The sequence below is a fragment of the Panthera tigris genome, chromosome C2 (genome assembly GCF_018350195.1).
Source record: "Panthera tigris isolate Pti1 chromosome C2, P.tigris_Pti1_mat1.1, whole genome shotgun sequence".
Classification (NCBI taxonomy): Eukaryota; Metazoa; Chordata; class Mammalia; order Carnivora; family Felidae; genus Panthera; species Panthera tigris.
This window is the reverse complement of record NC_056668.1, coordinates 140,607,293-140,629,425: the sequence shown is the minus strand read 5'-3', so window position 1 is coordinate 140,629,425 and position 22,133 is coordinate 140,607,293.

Below are 22,133 nucleotides of genomic sequence, written 5' to 3'. Positions count from 1 at the left end.
TAGGTTTCTGACATGGCTCCATAACACTCTGAGGGATCCGGGCTCTTCCCACCTTTCTACTTTGTTAATTAAATATGTAACTTTTACGCTCACGCTTGCAAGCTGGCTGCTACCTCTTCAGCACTATGTTTATATTTCAGGCAGGAGGAAGGAGAGGATAAGATAGAGTGAAGCCAGTGTTTCTGTTCCCATTTAGACAGCTTTCCGAGAAGCCCCATCCAGGGACTTTCTCCACATCTAGCTGGCCAGGACTGTGTCACATGGCTACCTCCACCTGTAAAGGATTATGGGAGATGGGATATTTTAAATGAGTACATTGCTACACTGAAGAAAATAAGGATTTTTTTTTTTTTTTTTTAAGAAGGAAGAAAGGGCAACAGCAATCCAAAGTATTAGCCATGATTAATAAAGTCCTAACTGGGGGTGCCTAGGTGGCTCAGTCGGTTGAGCGTCCGACTTCGGCTCAGGTCATGATCTCGCGGTCCGTGAGTTCGAGCCCCGTGTCAGGCTGTGTGCCGACAGCTCAGAGCCTGGAGCCTGCTTCAGATTCTGTGCCTCCCTCTCTCTCTGCCCCAACCCACTCGCATTCTGTCTCTGTCTCTCTCAAAAATAAATAAACATTAAAAAAAAATTAAAAAAAAAAAGAATAAAGTCCTAAGTGAAGTTAGAGGACCATAGGAGAGAACTTCATCAAACATCTGCATGCCCAGTAGGCCATATTTCTTGATGCTACAGGGGGCTTGAGCAAGGACCCCATGCCCCCCTGGATCAGGTCTATGTATCTCCCATCTGTAAATCATCTCATGCTATACAGCTACGATGGTATAGTGAGAAGAGCTCAGAATTCAGAGGTAGGAGATCAGGGATCACATCTGCTTTTGCCAATTATAATCTGTGGACCTTGGGTAAGATATGAACATCACATTCTTTGTCAGTAAAATGGGCATAAATGCCTGTGTCCCACCCACTTCACAGAATATGGATGACCAAAATAATAAATGTGGAAAAGCTGTGAGATCTACTGACCTGTGCACCTTATTTCTCATGAGATACTTAAAAATTGGAAATGGAGAAGTATAAATGGAAACCAGTTAATTATTTCAATAATCTTTTTATAAGTCCATCTAAAATTATATATGCATATAAATGTATGTTTCAACATTTTGTATGTATAAGTGAAATACTAACCTAAATAACTGTATAATATTATAGCATATACACACACAAAACACACACCTATATAGTTATTTGCTTAGTGAAGTTTTATGATAACTTTGTAATGGAATGTGGCAGAATTTATGATGTTCAATTTTAGTACTTAAGCTTCTGGAACCTGACTGTCTAATCTTCTCTGGTTTTTCCCATATAGGGGGGAAAAAAGAGGGCTTGGAATTATTGGTGTATCTCAACATTAAAAATGTCATCTCTCCTGTTGGAAATATGGCAACTCTGTTGTGTTTTCCAAGATATATGCCAGCAATATTTCAAAATATGATTAACAGTGCCAATACCTTGTAAAGTTGGGCACATCTTTTCTTGTTTTGTCTTAGTGATGCCGTCTATCTTTGTGAAAGCTGATATATTAAATAGCTTTTTAAAAGCCTTATTGTGGCCTTTCTCTCCCTTCGGTATAGTAGTGTAACTTTTATCGATAATAATGGGAGCTATGTTGGAGCATACGGGGTGGTTATGTGGCTCTTGTAGTTTATGGTGATTGACCAGCCTTGGAACCATGGCTTGGAGTCCAGAAGCCTCAGTTATTTAAGCTCTGGGGGAATAGAAGGTGCTCTTTCAGCAAGCCCCCCAACTTGGAGCTTTTCTGCCTTTTTATTTGGGCAGAAACTAGTGCACGAACACATAAATTAGGTGAGATTGGATGACAACAAATTTCATGTAAAATTGTATGATCTCCAAAATGTAAAATCAGGGGCATTTTCACCCAGAATATTTACCTTGGCATTAGCCTGAATTTTAGTTAAAAAGTACATGAAAAGTTATATAATCTTCAATTAAACCTTATATACAGATATCAGTCTTTGAGATTGATACAAGGAAATACATTTTTTTCATCAAAAGATACTATCCATTTTCAAAAATCACACTTGTTTTTGAGATGGACTAATGTTGTAGAAAAGGAAAGTGATGCCCAATGAGGTTACATGAATTATCCACCATCATACCGTTAATACTAATCCCTGACCCTGAATACAGAAAAGATTATAATGTGGAACTTGACCAACAAACAAATATATACATGCATACTCGGGACAGAGTGAGGACTCAATAAATACTTTTTAAAGAAATTCGATACTGGGTTTTTAGTTAATTTTTTAAATATAATTTACTGTCGATTTTTTAAAAAAGTACTCTTTTGAGGTATTTTCTCACAGGCATGACAAACTTTTAACACATTTCCTTCAGTCAACAGATATTTATTTATTCAGCTCTTATTATGTGCTAAGCATCCTGCTAAACCCTGCTTGACTATGTGAGTTTGACTTTTTCTAGTCCTTTTTAGTAAAACATGAAAAATTTTGACCATTTTATATCAGTTGATCTCTGTTCTTTGCATTTTAAAAACGCAGCATTGGGTGTTGTATGTAGGCAACGAATTGTGGGAATCTACCCCCAAAACCAAGAGCACACTGTATATACTGTATGTTCATGCCCAATGTGCAGCTTGACCTCACGACCCTGAGATCAAGGCCTGAGCTGAGCAACCTGAGTTGGGAGCTCAACCAACTGAGCCACCAAGATACCCCCTTTTTCCTTTGATGACAAGTATTATCGTGGAGCCCAAACTTGATAAATATAATAGGATATGCATTTGGTTATTCTATTTGGAGAAGAGTCCCACTACAGATTTTAAAACCTGTGCTACTCCAGTGTTTACAGCAGCGCTATTGACAACAGCCAAACTACGGAAAGATTCCAAATGTCCATTGACTGACAAATGATAAAGAAGATGTGGTATATACATACAATGGAAAATTACTCGGTGATCGAAAAGAATGAAATCTTGCCATTTGCTACACCATGGATGGAACTAGAGTGCGTTATGTTAAGCGAAATAAGTCAGAGAAAGACAAATATCATACGATTTCACTCGTAGGCGGAATATAAGATACAAAACAGATGAACATAAGGGAAGGGAAGCAAAAATAATATAAAAACAGGGAAGGGGACAAACCATAAGAGACTCTTAAAAGGAGAACAAACTGACAGTTGCCGGAAGGGTTTGGGGTGGGGGGGATGGGCTAAATGGGCAAGGGGCTTTAAGGAGGACACTTGCTGGGATGAGCACTGGGTGTTACATGTACGGGATGAATCACTGAAATCTACTCCTGAAATCATTATTGCATTATATGTTATATAGTTATATTATTAACTAACTTGGAGGTAAATTTAAAAAATTAATACCTATAAAAAAATTTTAAATAAATAAAAAATAAAAGTAAAGCCTGTGCTATATTTCTGGAGAGGAAAAATCAATGTGCCCACTACTATTCACACAGGTACCTCTAGCATTTTTGCGTGTATCCAATAGGTCATCCCAAGCCCTGCCAAGCCTTCAAATTCCTCTGTCACCAGCCTCACTTTACCTCTCTGGCCCTAACCAAGTGTCTTGAAGCTCCTTAACACCTGTCATGGAACCTTCCGTCTTGCTTTACTAACTGCTTCAGTACTCTCCCCCACCTACTTTGCCTTCGTTCAAGATTTAAAGATTCATTATCTTCTCTTCTAGGCCTTCTCAAGCTCTCTAAGGCTCTTCCCTCTGTGCCCCCCGTGCAACCCAGGCATAGCCACTATTATTTTAATTATTTTTATGCGCACAATTTCCTTTTCTATTAGATTATGGTTTCCAAGAGATCGGATACCCCTGCATTGTATTTACTTCTGTATTCATAGCCAATAAGCTCTGCTGAAAACAGAGTGGATGGTCAAGCAGTATCTGTAAGATGAATGAATGGACAATGCCAAGCCCTCCCACAGACCGGACACGCGGTTCTCCCTACTGGTCCTCCCCTCCGTGTACTATGAGAGCGAGCTTCCCGCGTGCTCGCAGAGCGCGGGTGGGCACACAAGACCACGTTTTGCCCTCGCTGTAATACTACCGCTGATTCTATCGCTAGCACCCTTTTACTGAAGAGGAAACTGGGACTTAGGAGACACCTGGTGACCTCAAAGTCACACCGCTAGGCAGAATGACTGTGCCGTGGAAACACCGGGGAAAAAACGTGAAACAAACGCACGCTGCCTGGTGAGAGCCCCAGGACTTAACAAAAGCAATCCAAACCAAGGATATCACCGGAGAAGAAAACAGCCCAAGTTGTTCCCATGTAAAACAAGGGAGGCAGGGCTGTCCACTGTGATACCCGGAGTTTCATCAGGAAGATGTCCAAATGAAGAGTTTCTGCCGCTTCCCCCGGGAGGGCCCTCCACGCGGACACGTGTTCTTTAGCGAACCTGCATTTGGCGTGTTGCACTCTGAGCACAGCTCAGAGGCGACTTTCGCCCTCTTGCTTTCTGTTTCCCTTATAACCAGCGATTTGGTTCGGTGCCATGATTCCAAAGGGTCATGCGTTTCTATTTAATAAAACAGATGAGTAGCATTTTCTACCCCTAAATCAAAAATCTCTCTCTTCCTACAACTTCAAAGAAAGCCCTGGTAATATCCAAAACGGTTGCGAGGTCCTTTTTTTAATGCCTAGAAATTCACATGACAAAGGAAATAGGAAAAACCCTTCCCCACCTAGCCCATGTGTTTGTGAGTTTACAATGCCATCATTGTTTATGTTGGGCTCTATTCATTTTTGTCTGCAGACTTCCTCTGTACAGTTTAACTACTTTCTCATGCTAAGCTCTCTGCAAATTGTCACAATGGTTAATGGGAAATTCTGTACCAAATACTATTTAATTTTAAGGCATTTCTGCCGGCTAATTTATGACCAACTGCAAATTTCATTCTGCCAGGGCAAAAAACAATTTGTTTGTTTCAGGTTGAAAATAGTTTTTCAAATAAATTCTGATGGTACACTTATCAAGCCCTCTTATCTTTCATTAAACTAATGCTTTCAAGCATAATTAAGAAGGAGCTGGAAAACTAAGTATAATGTAATGCTCTGATATTAAAGAAGACATATCAAAATAAATTTGCAATTGTATCATCACATCAATCTCTACTATGACTGCAATAGTATTATAACCATAATTAATTAGCTATGGTACAAATTACCAATAAATCTTTAGAAATTAAATGCCTAATTTTTCAAAACCATATGTCTTCATAAATTGATTATTTAGAATTTAGAGGCTTTTTAATTAGGAAGAAATTTATGCAATGCTGTATGTAATAATTAGGAATCAGCTTTTCTGCAATACTTTTGAACATCAGCAAAAAATTAAATCTTAAGAAAATAGTCTGGGTTAATTATAGTATTTCACTGTCAAAAATCAACATATAGGTAAAATTTAGAGGTTAATGTGGCTTTCCATTTCTTTAACTTCCACCTAGTCTTACGTCCTCAGTGCTGGAATCATTAACCGAGCCCAAAAATCAATGAGAGGGGGGAAATCTCCCCAGTGATTTATGCCTGAAAGAAAGTTTTCATTTTATCCAATAGTTTCAGCAAACCTCATCAATCCAGGTTAAATATTTAACACTCCTTTTTTTATATTCCCTAAGGTTAAAGCAGGATATTTCTGAGCCTAGCCATCATTTTGGGTAAGTGATTATTCTGACATAAGACACAAAAGCTCCTGGGTCAGGAGGGTGGGAACGTCATTTGGGGTCCAACAAAGGCATCGCTAAAGAGCGACCTCATTACGTGTGTGGTCAAAAACCCAAAGAGATGGGGAATGGGACCTGATGGCGAGCCACTCTGCACTCACAGGGCCTGCTGTCAAAGCCAAGGCCCTCCTGTGTCCTGAAGACTGGCTGGGAGGTGCCGTGGCCCATGTCTTGCCCCTGCCTACAAAAGGGCTCGTAGGGAAACGCACAGACCACACCACAAAGACGATTCTACAAAAACTGGAAAGCCTGCCGATAGAATCCAGAAACCAAATGTTTTCTTCTTCTTACTTCTTCCCCTTCTCCCCACTTCAGTTCCCTGATTGTAATCCGGCCAATGTGTTTTGCATCTATAGGTGTTCCAGGATTGAGGCCAACCTGGGTGAAATTCAATTTTGCTCATCTAAGCACTTTCCCCAATGTCTTCCATTCGAATGCATCTTCCTCAATAAAGAGTTGGATCCTGAGTGCTCCCGAAGCCAGTGTCCCTTTGTCTGCCCAGGAAACAAAATGATTCTTCCTTTGCTAGTTCCCAAAGGAGCTAAGCCACTATTTTCTCCTTTCAGGTTTTCGCTGTATCTCCCCATCCCATTTTTTCATCTGAAGGTCTTCCGGCAAAACTAGTGAGGCTCCTGAGCGCGTGACTCAGGAGTGACAATCGCTAACAGATGCATTTGTACCCGGGCAGAACTGGCCTCTAATTGTTGCTTGTAGGAGAAAAGGCAAAGCGACTGTAGCACCGCCGTTCTCTGTTGCTGGCAGATAACAACCTCAAGATGAAGCCACATTTGCAGGGGAAAAATTGCTTACGCCCACAGAATGAAATTTCAGGCTTTGACAGCTGCTAGGTAAGTAAATGAGAATCATTTTATTCTGGGTAAGTGCAACACAGCACATCTTGAACAATGAGGAGTTGATGGCCCGAGGGCGGTGACACCCAGGTTGTCCGCCTTCAGAAGAGTCTCCCGGGAGAAGAACTAGGGAACAAGTGGCCAAACAATTGTCCCTTTAGCCCAGCACGGCTCCTCACAATCTTAAGTGGGAGGCACGAGTCCCTTCAAAGGAGAAAATGGCTTCAATTTTCCAATTCACAATTCGACAGATAAACACCGCACACGGACTCCGAGAAAGCCCTCTTGGAAAGCCTGAGGCTTCTGCCAGAATTCAGGAGCCCTTCATCTCCTGCCTGGATGCTTTTAACAGCCTCCCAATTGGTTTTCTGACTTCAGTCTCCACCCTCAGCCAGAAAAAAAGGGGCTTCTAAAAGGCTACGACTCCCCTGCTTAAAATATTTCTAGGGCTCCGACTTGCCATTAGAAGGCTGACTTACAAGGTCTTCCCACACTGGCCCGTATTATTTTCCCAAACTCGCTTCTCACCTTGACCCTTGGCCTCCGAGCCTTTCACAGGCTGTTCCCTTTTCAGACCTTCTCTTACTTGTTCTGCAGACATTAGCAGAACTGCTCCTTTCCCCAGAAAGCTTTTCTGGTGCTACCAGCTGGTTAGGTCCCTTCCCTCTGTGCTCCCACAGCCCCCATTGTGCCTCTGGAACAGTGTTCTCAGATTGAACTGCCTCTTTATTTTGTCTCTGGTTCCTTCCTTCCTTCCTTCCTTCCTTCCTTCCTTCCTTCCTTCCTTCCTTTCTTTCTTCAATGTTTATTTTTGAGTGAGAGAGAGCAAGCAAAAAGAGAGAAAAAGAGAGAAAAAGAGAGAAAAAGAGAGAGAGAGAGAGAGAGAGAGAGAGAGAGAGAATCCGACGCAGGCTCCAGCTGTCAGCACAGAGCCTGACGCGGGGCTTGAACTCATGGACCGTGAGATCATGAGCTGAGCAGAAGTAGGACCCTTAGCTGACTGAGCCTCCCAGGTGCCCCAAGTCTCTGTTTTTTTTCAAGATTGCAAAGAATAGAAACTTGACTCCAATCAGCTTAAGCTAAGAAGGAAACTTCTTGGATACTAGGTTAGCTCACAAAATTGAGGGAAATGCTGGCCAACAAGTTTGAGGAAAGCCGAAACTGGGAACCCTCCCAGATCCCCAGATGCTGCATTAAGGACCTGCCCTTGGTATGTCAGTCTGTTTCTGCTTCCTGCCTCCACCTACCTCAGGCTCTCTCCCTTTTCGTCTGTTAATGATGTGCTTAGCTCTCACCAGAAAAGTGGAATTGTGTCCTACCAGGTAGGCCTAGGCTTACCTTTTCCTTCGTTCGAACATTAAAGGTCTCATGGAAGAATCTGCTCCTTTGTGGGTCACATGCTTGCCCTAGAGTGGGGACTATGGCTCTTGTCCAGGAGAAGATAAGAAGATGGCCATCCCATTGAGGCATTTCAAGCTCTTGGGTAGAGAGAACGTGGAAGAGGACAGAAGAGAAGAGTGAGAGCCCGTATATGGATCACCTACTGCTGGGAAACCAACGGCTACAAAATCTCAATGGTAAGATATAATAAGTATTTATTTTTTATGCATTGGCAGGTTGGCCAGAGGTTGACTGATATAGACCAGGGAGCTCCGCTTTAAGTGGCCGATCTGGCTGAAAAGTTCTTTGGGGGGTTAAACTCAGGCATATTCTATAAATGTGCCTTATTCTGGTGACCAGGCTGAATGCGAAGCTCTCCTTATGGCAGTCGCAGAGGTGCAAGAGAGGAAGTGGAAGGCCATGACGCATCTTAAGGACCAGACTCAGAAGTGGCACATTGAAATCTACACTATTCTACCGGGTAAAGCAAGTTACGTCGCTGAGCATAAAGTCAAAGAGTGCTGTACCACTAGTGGGAAGGACCAAAGCAGGCAAAGGGCAAAGGGCATAGATACAGAAAGGGGTGAAGATAAGGGACCGATGATTCCAATTACTAGGGGAATGACTTTTCAAAGGAAGGATGATATAATTTCCACAAGAAGGAACAGGTGCTAAGCAAACAAAACAATAATGCTCATTACTTTCTCCCTGGTTACGCTGTAACTTTTGTGCACACAGAAACTGTGGTTATATACCTGTTTCTGTAGGCCCCATCTCACATGGTGCTTGGCACACAGATAGCAGTGAGAAATTGTACGTTGAATTTAACGTAAGCAATCAACGGGTTATAGAAGACAGGCACCTCAATCATCTCCTCTAAGGACCTGAAATCTCCTTGAGGGGGTTAAAGTTCAGATAAACAGTTGGGCACAAAACAGAAAGAAATATATGCTCCTTTAGTTCAGCCAATATGCTATGGGCATGATGGAGAGGGAGAGATGGTTTCCAACTAGGTAAGCTCAGGAAGTGGCCTCGGAATGGGTGGGATCTAATCAGAACTTTCAAGGGATGGAAGGGACTCTCAGCACTTATTACATGCCAGCCATTCCACTAAGTGGAGGCCGTGATCTTATTCCCCTTCGTCGAGAGGGAGGAGTATTCTCATGACTTTCCACATGGGCTCTTTTAAGTCGAATGTCTAGAGCTATCCAGCCAGAAGGTGACAACGCCCGATTTGGACACAGAAATCCAGTCTGTCGTCTTCTCACTGTCTGTGTCGTGCTCGGTGACTGACAGGACAGGTGTTCCGTAAACGTGACTTGAACAAGTGAGCGAATGTCGGGAGCTCCGTTCTCTTTTTTCAAACCTTTGGCAAGTGGAGAAGTCAGGAAAAAGAACTGAGACAAAGGGAACAGTCTGGGTCCCCTGGAAGAACAGAGAAGGCACAACTCAGAAATAACCAATGGATGTGTGTGACTAGAGTGTCACGTTTATGGAACACATGGCAAGCCACAGGCCAGCAAGATAAATTGGGGACAAGCATGGAGTGGAGGGTGTATGTGTCGTTCTGTCTGCAAGTACCTGTTAGGGCCATGGGTACAACCCAACATACGACTCACAGGTAACAGTTGATGATGCATGAGGGCCAAACACTGTACATGCTATGCAGCATGTAACGATTTGGAGCCAGTGCACCCCCCCCCCCCCAATTTCTTACCATCAGCATGTTGACGCAGGAAAGGAGTGCACTTAATTGGGAAAACAAAGTATTTCTTATTCCCTGGAAGCTTTCCGAATGAGCAGAGTCTGGCTAGCCATTCTTCTACCCTTACAAGCAGAAAGAAGGCTGGACTTCCTGGGGAATGGAAAGTACGCAGACTGCTGAGATAAACCGCGATTCACTGCTGCTGAATGTATCACACATCAGCCCACCTCCTGCCACTGCAACTCCTCACAGAGAACAGAACAGTCTCGCAGAGAAAGGAACAGTCTCAGGTGAAAAGGAATGCCAGCCTCACCGCAGAGAAAGGGGAGCCAGTCTTGTGTGTGGCTGTGGGTGTGATTAGGCAGCCGGGTTCCGAGGCTTTGAAGGGAAAAGAACGAATGCTGAGACACCGGTCCCGACCCTAATTTCCAACGCTCTGTCATCAAACAACTATGTAGGACCATCAACATCTATTCCTTTCGCTTTGAAAGGCAGGAGTTCAGAGTCCAGTTTATAATTCTTAACACAAGGCCTCTGTCCAATGCGGAGGACAGCTCTTTCATTGTTAGTCTATACACTGGCTCTTACCCCACTCTGTTGGTTAATAGGAAATGACAGTAAACAAAGCTTGCTCAAAGAGAGAGAGAGAGAGAGAGAGAGAGAGAGAGAGAGAGAGAGAGAGAAAACCACTGTACTGACTGCAGATAACAACCAGACAATTTAGTAACTGTCATGTTGTAATGGGGCTCTGCTGGGGGCACATGTCTAAATAGACATGTGAATATTTGGGGGTAAGTGATCTTGAGTAGTTGAGGGGATAGAGGTTAAAATATTTTAATTTCTTATTTCCTTCAGGAAGAACCCAGTCAGCACCCGACTAAAAAATGATCTCATAGGGGCGCCTGGGTGGCTCAGTCGGTTGAACGTCGGACTTCGGCTCAGGTCATGATCTCACGGTCCGTGAGTTCGAGCCCTGCGTCAGGCTCTGTGCCGACAGCTCAGAACCTGGAGCCTGTTTCAGATTCTGTGTCTCCCTCTGTCTCTCTGCCCCTCCCCTGTTCATGCTCTGTCTCTGTCTCAAAAATAAATAAACGTTAAAAAAAATTAAAAAAAAATGATCTCATAGGCATGTGTGGTCTAATATGGTAGCTACTACCTACATTATGGCTACTTAAATTTATATTAAGTTCACTTAAATATTTAGTTACTCATCTAGGAGCTACTATATTGGATAGCATAGATACAGAGCTGTCTATACCACAAACATGCTATTGGAAAGCCCTGTGATATACTAATGGCGGCCATCCTCTTTAGCACTGCAAGCCCCCTCGTTCTGTTAAGTTAAAGTCCGGGAACATGATTGGCAGATAGCAGAAGCTATCAACACAGGGGCTTGCCAAATCTGGTAAGCAAGCCACCTGTTCATTTCCAAGATTTAGAAAGAGGCCCGCCCATCGAGGATCCATGCTCTTTTTATGCTGATGACCTACAGGCCATCCTGTGTTGTAGGCTGGAAGAGAGATGTCACATGATGAAGTGGAAAATGCCCTGGAATGGGATTCCGGGGACATGGGCTCTCACTTTGGTTCCATGACCAGTTTTGTGCCTTGTCCTCATAGCCTCTCTGAGCCTCAGTTGCTGGATCTATAAAACGGAGATAACCCAACGAATCTGGCCGGTTAAGTAAATATAAAGGTAGAACATCCTAACCAAACACTAGAACTTATACTTGTACAATGCCGCACTGGTACCATGCCTTCTGGAATTGTGGCTCTAAGACTGTAGGGTGGACACGGGGCCTTCTGGCCTAGATACTCTCACTCTGATTCTTCTATGAGGATTTCTGGGATGTCTCCTGTGGGCTACTGTCTCTTTGAGGATGTCAGCAGATGTCATCTGTCATCTTGAGTCAATTAATAAAGATGGAGGTGACCTTCCCTCGTATTCAACAGAAAACGTCACAGGTCCTTGTGGATCACCCAGGGCTCATCAGGACACAGGCATTGCCACATGTCACGCCTATGGATGAGGCTATGTAGTCCACGTACCTGGAAAGGGCAACTTCAACCAAGAGGCTCCTGAAGGAGAACCTGGTGAGTTGTCCTAAATATTACCAACTTCAAAATGTCCCAAACATACTTCAAAATGAACAACTTAGAAACATCAGGGGTCACTGCATATTTATTGCCAGGTAAACTGATTATTTTTAGACGTGAAAAGTCCTAATCTTTAAGTCTAGGAATGGACCGTCGAGTCTTGCTTACCTGTTCCATGAGAATGAAAGACCTTCTTTGTCTTCATCTACTTTATGATTTGGGATCCTACTTTTTGGATCCAAAGAAATTAGCAGTTCACTACTGTGTGCGAAAGGAAGAGATGCTGCTAATATTCCTCTGTCGAATATAGCTACTTTGTGCCTACTTAACTTGCTTGTCTTCGAGTTGCTCCAACAAGCATGATCATGGACCATTGAAAGGTCCGCCATGTTGCTGGTGGGGGTGGGGCGGTGGGGGTGGGGCGGATACAGCTATACTCTGGGTTTTGAATGTTCCTTTAGAATAGAGAGGATATTCACCACAGGGCTGTGGTCCTCAAACTTTAGCATGATCAGAATCACTTAAAGCTTGAATTGCCTGGCCCCACTCAAAGTTGCTGATTTAGGTGGCTGGGGGTGGGTCAGAGGTAGGGCTAGAGAATTTGTGTAAAAATTTGTTTTAATGTTTATTTTCTTCTGAGAGAGACAGAATGTGGGTGGGGGAGGGGCAGAGAGAGAGGTGGACACAGAATCTGAAGCAGGCTCTGGGCTCAAGTCGTCAGCACAGAGCCCGATGCGGGGCTCAAACTCACAAACCATGAGATCCTGCCGTGAGCCGGAAGTCAGACACTTAACTGACTACGCCCCCCCAGGAGCCCCGAGAATTTGCATTTTTAATAGGTTCCTAGATGCCATTGCTGCTGGCCCCAAGACTACACTTTGAGAATCACTACTCTTAGGACTTTTCAAACCTGATCCCGCGTGGACACATGCAAGAGAAAGCGTATTTCCCAAAGTGTGTGTTTTCTTATGCCCGATAGCAACTCAAGTAATTTAGGCGAATAATGATAACAGTTAACACTTATGTAGGTTTACTGTGTTACAGGCACGGTTCCGAGTGCTTAAATACATGAACTCATTTAATTCTCACAAAAGGTGTATAAGAGAACTATTATACTGTCATCTCTATTTGGCCAATGTGGCCAGAGAAGTAACTTTTTTGAGGTAACGCAGCCAAAGCGAAAAGTAGGGCTGGGGTTTGAACGCGGGCGTCCTGGCACCAGAGGCTAGAACCACTGCACAACGCTGCCTCTCCCTCCCACCCCCGTTTTGCCCCATCTTTGTCCTCACCCCAGGGCAGAGAGAGGACAATGTTCCTTTAAGAGAGCACTACCGGCAGCCTCCCCTAAATGCAATGCTGACACCCTCCATACTGTTGGCCAGTAGCCTTGGTCAAGTTTATTTTGAATACCTATAACAGAGCCCAGTTTCTTATCGGCTACACCTTGACATTTCGAAGAGTAGCTTCGACTTAGTAATTATTTTACACAGGGTGGAGAAGGACTCAACAAATAGAAGAATGGAAACCTGAGTGAAGGAAGAGAAATAGTAAACAGGAAAGAGAAAATAATAAGGCAATAGGAAGAAGGGTAAAAATAACCAGATGGAAAGGTCGAGGGAGATAAAACGTGGGAAATAAGGACTCTACAGGAGAAAAAAAAAATCCTCAAAACCAAGTATGCATGATAGAAAACTTAAACTCTGGGCAAATGTCACCCTGAGAAAACAGAAATATAAGGAGTAGAAACCGGTCAAGACGAGAGAATACAGGAAACAAGGAGGGGAAATTAGGAAGGGGAGGGAAACAAAGATGCCATTAATTGGATTTTGAACTCCAGTTATTATAATTGGGCATTTAAGCTATATCAACATTATTCTTCATCTTTAGAATATTTTGCAATCTTTTAAAATACAGGAAATGCCATTTGATTTTGTCCCAACTCTGGCCACTCAAGTTCTGGTTGCTTGTTTATTTTTTCTCGAGCAAAAGAAGTTTCACTAAAGGTTGGCATGTGGGATAAATCTCTGAGAGGAAAGAAGGGGAAATAACTCAATGGGAAGGAAGGATTCATTATGACAAGGGCCAGGTCAGGGAAATGGCCACATCGCTGCATTCCTGAGAGGAAAGGCCTGCGGAAAATGAAACCTGCAATAAGGCTGTTTGCTCTGCCCTGGGATCGAGTTGGGGTCGCTTCAGAGGCCAGTCACTGAGCCCGAGACTCTGAACGTTCTGTTTTAGATTAAGAGCTGGGTTCACACAAGGGGTACAGGGTGGGGAAGAGTGTGGATGATGTCAGCTCCAGTCTGAGGGCCCGCGTCCTGCACGGGAGCATCTCATCACGCCGGAACCTCTCTAGAAGGTGGCTGTTCCATTAAATGGGGCAACGGATGGCAGGCGGGGAGGAGGGCAGCATTCACTTGTTACGTTACCTCCTGAAATCAGTCGTCTGGTTCGTTTCTACACATTTCTCCTTTGAGGTAGTAGGAAGCTCTTAAATTTGAAAATGAAATGCTCACAACACTTACTATCTCTCCCTCAGAACTAACTCCTATCGAGCTCCGTACCGTACAGGGTGACTTTTCCTGCAAAGTCTTTCAGAAGCTGTCCTCTGGGGATGCCTCTCCCTCTTCCCCCGGCTCCCTCGGTCCTGGGAGGAGAGTGATCTGTGAGGCCATATTACTATGTTTCATTGAATCTAAGACAATGTTGAGTATCAGAAAGAGGCCTCATTATTTCATGTGTCACTGAGAAAGAAAAAGCCTGCTTACTCAACCGTGAGACATCGTCAGTTACCAGATTTATCTCAACTGGGGAGAAGTTACAAAATGTTAACCAAAAGCTGTGTTAGGATCCATGAAGTGTGGAATCTCCTCTATTAGACTGTAAGCTCTTTGCAAGTAGTGACTATGCCTTACTCTCTCGTCTCTTAAGTTACCCCCAAGGCACAGAATACCTTTTTGTATTTCCAAAGCTATCTTGCTAACAGCTCTGAATTGAGAGAGAGAAGAGAGAGAGAGAAGAGAGAGAAGAGAGAGAAGAGAGAGAGAGAGAGAGAGAGAGGAGAGAGAGAATCTGTGTTTGATTATGCATTTGCATAGCACACTGCACTCATTTTGTCCTTAAATTTTCCCAAGAAATTCAGGCACTGGGCACGTACTGAATTTTTCCCGGCATATAATTGATCGGCTCGGAGCTGTGCTATGGCATATTCACAATCACATCACTAGTAGGAGTTAAAAGCAGAACCTGAAGCCAGGTCTGAGTTTAGCCTTTTTCTGCGCTTTCCACGTTCGAGACGCAGCAGAAAGTAGAAAGGTACACTGTCCACCTCTTATTCCAGTTACTGAGAAAAACGCTGCATCTGAGTAGAAAAGAAGGAAAGTTCCCATGCTTCCGTGCGCTGCAGCAGAGGCTGCCTCATTTTATCTCTGCGGCAGGTACCTGTCAATGCGCGGTGCTCAGAGCTGATGGTGGGGAGTTTGTACACGCCAACACTATCTAAACAGGCCATTAAGTGGTAGTAAAGTAACACATGTGAACGACAGGTCAATAAATCCCCAACAACTTATGTTGCCTCCAAGGAGCTGGCTGTTGCTGAGGGTTGTTGTGTTTACATAAAATCAATTTCACAAGTGATCTTAAATAATTAGGGAAGACGCCATCATACAGAGGATATTCTACGTTCATGGTAACGGTTTTGGCATTCACCTCATTGATCCCTTTTGTTTGATATTGTGTGTGTGTGTGTGTGTGTTTTGGATTTGTTTGGTTTTGTTTTTTTTCCAAAGCGGCTATCTTCTCTGATAGCTTCTTTATGAGATGCTGAAATTCTACTTGACGAGGAACTGAGATGCACATTCTTCTCAGTATTTTACAGACTAAAAGACCCTGATGTTACCCATTAGCAGAGTCTTCATGAAGCTCAGTTTTGTCTTGCTACATTTTTTTAAAGTTGGCTTTTTTTTTAAAGGCACCTGGGTGGCTCAGTCAGTTAAGCGTCCAACATCAGCTTAGGTCATGATCTCGCGGTTTGTGAGTTTGAGCCCCGTGTCAGGGTCTGTGCTGACAGCTCGGAGCCTGGAGCCTGTTTCGGATTCTGTGTCTCCCTCTCTCTCTGCTCCTCCCCCGCTCACGCTCTGTGTCTCTCAAAAATAAATAAACATTAAAAAAATATTCTAAACTTGCCTCTTTATGTACTTTTCCCTCAATTCTCTAATCTCAAGTGCTTAAAACATTTAGGGGTAGATGAATGAGGGGGTAGGTATCATACCTACCAAACAAAGAAGTTGAGGGAAAACAAAAACTAGGTTGTGTTTATGACAATAATGAACATTTAGACTAACGTGCGTTTCTCTCTTCATCTTCTAGCCTTCTGGGTGATGTCCATTTTCCCTTTACACAGTTGATTTTTTTTTTTTAATTTTTTTTTTTAACATGTATTTATTTTTGAGACAGAGAGAGACAGAGCATGAATGGGGGAGGGGCAGAGAGAGAGGGAGACACAGAACCGGAAGCAGGCTCCAGGCTCCGGGCCGTCAGCCCAGAGCCCGACGCGGGGCTCGAACTCACGGACCGTGAGATCATGACCTGAGCCGAAGGCGGACGCTTAACCGACTGAGCCACCCAGGCGCCCCTCCCTTTACACAGTTTAAATAAAATGGATCTTTCATTGACATCAACCCCCCCCCCCCCCCCCACTAATGATGCACTGCATGGGTGCGGGATGAAGACAGTGCTAGCACGGGGGGTGACATTTTCTTCAGGGACTCCTGTGCTAGCGATTCACAGGCCAGAGGCATCACATCACTTCAGCTGCTCCCTCAGGTAGAAGAGAGCCACTCTGGCTTGTGACTGTAGTGCTATAAATCCCCATTTACCATGGGATGCCTTGGGTTCCATCTGTTCCCTAAAGTGCCTACATAAACTAAGTCTCTGCACGCCATCTGCAAAGTGCCCTCGTGCATGCATGCTGGTGCCTTGCGCTAATGCAGGGTGGTGATTTTGCAACTTCAAATAAGGCTCATTTTAATTGTCATTGTTAAGATCAAATGCTTTGCAGCTGTCTCTACGGTGCAGATGAAAAACATTACTTTGACGGCTGACGTGATGAACTCTCACGTTCTACTCGCCCATCTAAAACTGCCACGCTTCGGCGCCTCTGTCCAGTATGTGCTTAACAAATATTTTTGAATTAAAAAAAAAAAAAAAGACCGTGACGAGGAAGAGGTGCTAGGCAGCAATGTGGGGAAAAGATAAGGCTCTCAGATAAACAAATGGGTTCTGACTATTGTTCGGGGGCAGAGTCATTTGACCTTGGCATGTGACTGAACCTTCTGGGCCTCGTGCTCCCCATCTGTAAAATGGGCATGTTGGGTTAGGTGACTTAAGGGTGCTCTAAAATTTTTGGATTTTGAATTTTAACGATTTTTCCTCATGGGTAACTCTAATCGTGTTTGAATTTTCTCATCCGGGGAACATGACTCCATTTGGAAGGGTCTCCTTCCTTTTCCTTGAAAATCCCAGCTAACCTTTTATAGAAACCAGCCCAGAGATTTTAGGTTATCATTAATCACCTATTTTAAATGAAACTACATAGTATAAAAGATGACTTAATTAACTCTGGCCGGTAATTTTTACCTGCTGAAGAAACCCCATTTCCCGCTACTGTACTTTAAGTAAAAATAAAAAGCAATTTAAATAAAGAAATATCTCTACACAGCGCCATGCCTCACACATAAGAATGCTTCTATTCTGTTAGGACTGTTTATATGACCTCCTCATATGCTTATCTGCACATTTCTCCCGCTGTCTGCCTCGGGGAGGACAAAAGCAATACACACAGCTCTGGACACCTTTTTGTCCAGTCCTCTTTTCAGGATGGCTGGTATTTAGTCTAACGAGAAAAGCAAAGAAGGGACGATTAGACAAAGTCCAGGAGCACCTGTTCTTTCAGTGCTGAAAAGCTCAATTGCGTGGGGCATGTCTGAGCGGAATCTGGCATCAACACAACGTACTATTTGTCCAAACATCTGTAGGTCCTTATTTCTCTATAAGCCGGTGAGAGCAAAAGACCAAGACGGTTATTAATCACTTACTCATAGTATTTCTCCAACAACACGGGGGGCGGGGGGGGGGGGGAAGAAGAACATAATGGAGTGAGAGAAGATAACACAGAAGAAAAACAAGGCATTTTTCACTATTGTGAAATGAGCCCACCCAAGTCCCACCAAGTCCATGTTTTATAAGCACAGTATCTTGGGTAGGCTCTGGGGACCGTGCGGGCTTAGAAACAGGACCAATGCCTACCTAAGGACACCTTGATAGCTCTCATTTCCTCCAGAAGGAAACAAAGTTCAGATGGGCACGTCTTCAATATTTGTGTTGGAATTGCTTCCCCCAAGAAACCCAAATGGATGCAATGAGCCAAACAGTCCTTGGGACAGCCTGATATCATCAGAGACAGGCAGACCCAGGAAGAAAAATTCCAGTGTCCATTAATGCCAAAGAAAAAGAAATAGTGCAGTTTCCTGGCTATTCACAGCTGTCAAGGTGATGCAGAATTGTACAGGTAGGCGTACTTTTACACATCTATCAGCAGAAGCCTGCTTCCAAATACAACAAACATCTACTACTCAGAAACAGCATGTGGACTGTTGGCTTTCCCGGGAGGACTTCAGTTTTAGAGTAAAGCATGGATTACAAGGTGACATGAAGACATGATTGTATCCGGGACCACAGGGACCGGTAACTACTCACGGACCGAAGTTCCTTCTTCTCTCCGCTTTCTCTACACTAGAGACAACAGTTTGATACAAACTGGAAGCATGTCTCATTGGACTACTTGCATCTCACAGACATTAGCGGAGTCCTTACTACGTATTACACATCAGACAGTCTTCTGGGCAGTGGATAGGGGCTTACAGGGAGGTAGGAAGGTAATATTGCGGTGGTAGGTAGAGGGATGGAAAGATAGTTAAAGTGGAGTGAGAAAAATACCATTTTATGCGGCCGATTCTATGCACAGAAACAATAACAGCTTATCTTTGAGGTTTCCTTAATAAACAGTGCACCATATTAGACCTGCAATAAAATAGTACTCTAAGAGCTAACATTTACGGAGTACTCCCTATGGGTCAGGCATGGTTTTAAGGGCTTTACATGGATTAACTCATTTCTTCCTCATTAATCCTGAAGAAGTAGGTGTAACCTTATCGCCATTTCACAGATGAGGAAATTGAACCACAGGGAGTTCTGTTCAGTAATGTCCCTCAAGGCCACAGAGCGAGCAAATGGTCGGTAGAAACTTGACTCCTCGAAGTTGGCCTTTGGAGTCCATGCTTTTAATCATGCTTATTCAAAAAAAAAGTGGTATGGCTAAAAGACTACAGCTGATCACAAACAGAACCTCAGCTTTGATCGTGGTGTAGGGGTCCCAGCATACATCCACGTTCGTGCCTAGACAGTTTAGAGGTAAAAGGGATTACACAGATTCTCTCGTCCAGTAGGTGGTGACCGTCTATTAACTGCTAGATAACAAAATATAGGCCCCTCAAGGATCTAGGTTTGCTTCAAAGGAATGTATTCATTATTTAACCGATACGTGACGGCCCCCTTTAGCCCTCTTATCCATCAGAAGTTTAAAATGGTGCGTCTTCAATTCCAACAATTAGTTACAAGAGTCAAAAGACCCCAAAGAAACCAAGCCACCTTGCCTGACTCAACAGTCACCCCATCACTGCAGAGCTCCTCTGTAAGGTGGTGACCACTGGCGTTAAAACAACTATGACACCTCCTACAGGAAACCTCACAGTTGAGGACTGATGGCTCTGATGTGGCCTACGACACTTACACTTCCCTAGACATAAAACAGATCATCATTAAGAGCCCATTCGGCTCCGACAAAACAGATCGTTATTATTGAGAGGGCAGTGGCTCGCCGACTATGCTTAGGGTCCCGTATGTATCGCCTAGTTTGAAGCTAATGGTTTTTCTGGGGTGGAATATGCTGATGGAGAATCATTTTCCAGGCTTTATTTTCTCCCTGGCAGATACGCTGTAACAGTTTTTGGCTCCTGGCACCTTAGACTAACGATTTTTCATTGCTTTTTGACAACCTGGTTCGCTTCTCTCTGCTTTAAGTTTTCAGAAAGGCTGTTCTCAGCCTGGAAGATAAACGGTGCTTCCTGCACTAAATAAAAGCGATGGGTTTCAGAAAAGACACTCGGGAAAACAGGAGAAACACAACATAATCGTAGAGTCCGTTCTCCCTTGTGGAGTTCTTCTGGATGTGGTCCTGTAGCTCTTTCGCAGACAAAGTCAAGGTTAGAACTTCTCGGCGTAGCTCAACTTCTGCCAAAGCCCTCGACACCTGGAGGTGGACGGCTTGTTGGGTCTCAAGAGTGGAACATACTTGTTAGGCTGACTTCATTCATCCCAGAGTGAGTCTGTGGGGGACATCTTCCATTTGTCCCTCTAGAGCCCCTCTCTACTTTCCTTGCCCCACGAGGCGAACGCCTACTCTGGCTTCTGACTGGACACTGACTAGGCAGGTCAAAGGAAACTGAGATTGAGGCGCCCCCAGCTCCCTCCCAGGGAAAGGCAGGTTAGCAGCATCCTATCACGAAGGCCCCAGCTCCTGCCGGGGGGCTCTCTTTCCTACCCTCTCTGTGACCCGGTCACTCTTTCCTTCCCCGACCCTTCGGGTCTAGACATGAAAATGAAGCCCTGTTACTGTGAGTACCAGAATACTTCTTCATCTCTCTTAACCTACCCACACCTTTCTATTCTCCCCAGTGAACCAACCTGTTTCCTGCAGGGAAGATGGCTGATACCAGGTCCTGTCCGGAAACAACTGATCCTGAGACCTGCTCATCTATTCCCAACCCTCAGACCCTGTTTCCTGTTGCCCACTGTTTCTTCACACGTGATATAACATGTGAACATTTCCTCATGTCTGAGTATGCTTTTTTAAAGTTTATTGATTTACTTATTTTGAGAGAGAGAGCCAGTGAGCGAGCAAGAGCAAGCAGGGAAGGGGCAGAGAGAGAGAGAGAGAGAGAGAGAGAGAGAGAGAGAGAGAGAGAGAGAGAGAGAGAGGCGAGAGAGAGGGAATCCTAAGCAGGCTCTACACTGTCAGCATGGAACCCCACTGGGGGCTCAATCTCACGGTGTCCGAAAACACGACCTGAGGCGAAATCAAGAGTCAGACGCTTGACCAACTGAACCACCCGGGGGGCCCCCAATTATGCTCTTTAAATGCTGACTCCGGTCCTTTGCTTCCACATCCAGCTGTGTCCAACCAGCCTCTCTACTCTGACCTGCCCGTACTTCTGTTCATGCCTCTGGAGGCTTAGGAGGATTCCAGTTCAAACCTGCCCTTCTTTGCCAGTGGTTTGAAAACCTCCTTCACCGTTTTTGTTTTGTTTTGTTTTTTGTGATTTAACATCGAGGGGTTTCCCAAACAGGTACTCTATTGAGCCATATTCTACTCTGGTTTCTCGTCTGTGAGCTACTCTGATTTCTGGCTCATTGTTCTCCCCCTGCCTATGAGTCCACCATCACCCGAGGGGGAGAAAATCAAACCATGACAAAGAAACATGGCTTTTCATCTGGACACAGTTCAAGTCACTGATGGGTATGTAACACTGAGTCACACGTTAGAAGGAACGGTGAGAAGTGATGTGGTTCATCTTCTGCTCTCGTAGTAAAAGACAGTCTATAGTCCCCTTTTAGTTTACCAGAAAAACAATACCCCCCAAATGCAGATCCTACACTCTGAGGCAATTGGTTCTTTAAGTGCTTCAGGATATTGGGCAACTACCTTATAGACTGGTCCTTATCACCGAAAATGATTAGAGGAGGTGAAATATTTAGGATCTTTCAACACTCATAGGATCGTGTATTCTCACTTCCAGCAACTGCTCCTCACTCCTTCTCTTTCTAGCCTGAAAAAAGGAACATTTTAGAATTATGAGGTCTTTCAGTTGCCTGCTAACAGCCTTCACTGTTTTTCTAGACCCTCCAATTCACTGGGCTCCCTCTCCTGATTTTCTTGATTTCTTATGTTGGCTTCTCCTTTGACCTGACAGAACGTCCGGTCCAGTCTTGGGACCGTTTTGCCTCTACTCTACACTCCTATTCTTTCCCTTCTCTCCCTGTGTCTCCCCTCCCTGCTCAAGAAATCTCATGTTGACTATGGCTTTCAAAACCATCTACGGGCCAAAGACTCCAAAAGTTCTACCTTTAGCCTGACCTCTCTCCTGAACTCTAGACTTGTGTGTCTAACAGCGTACTTGACTTCTTTTCTCCCT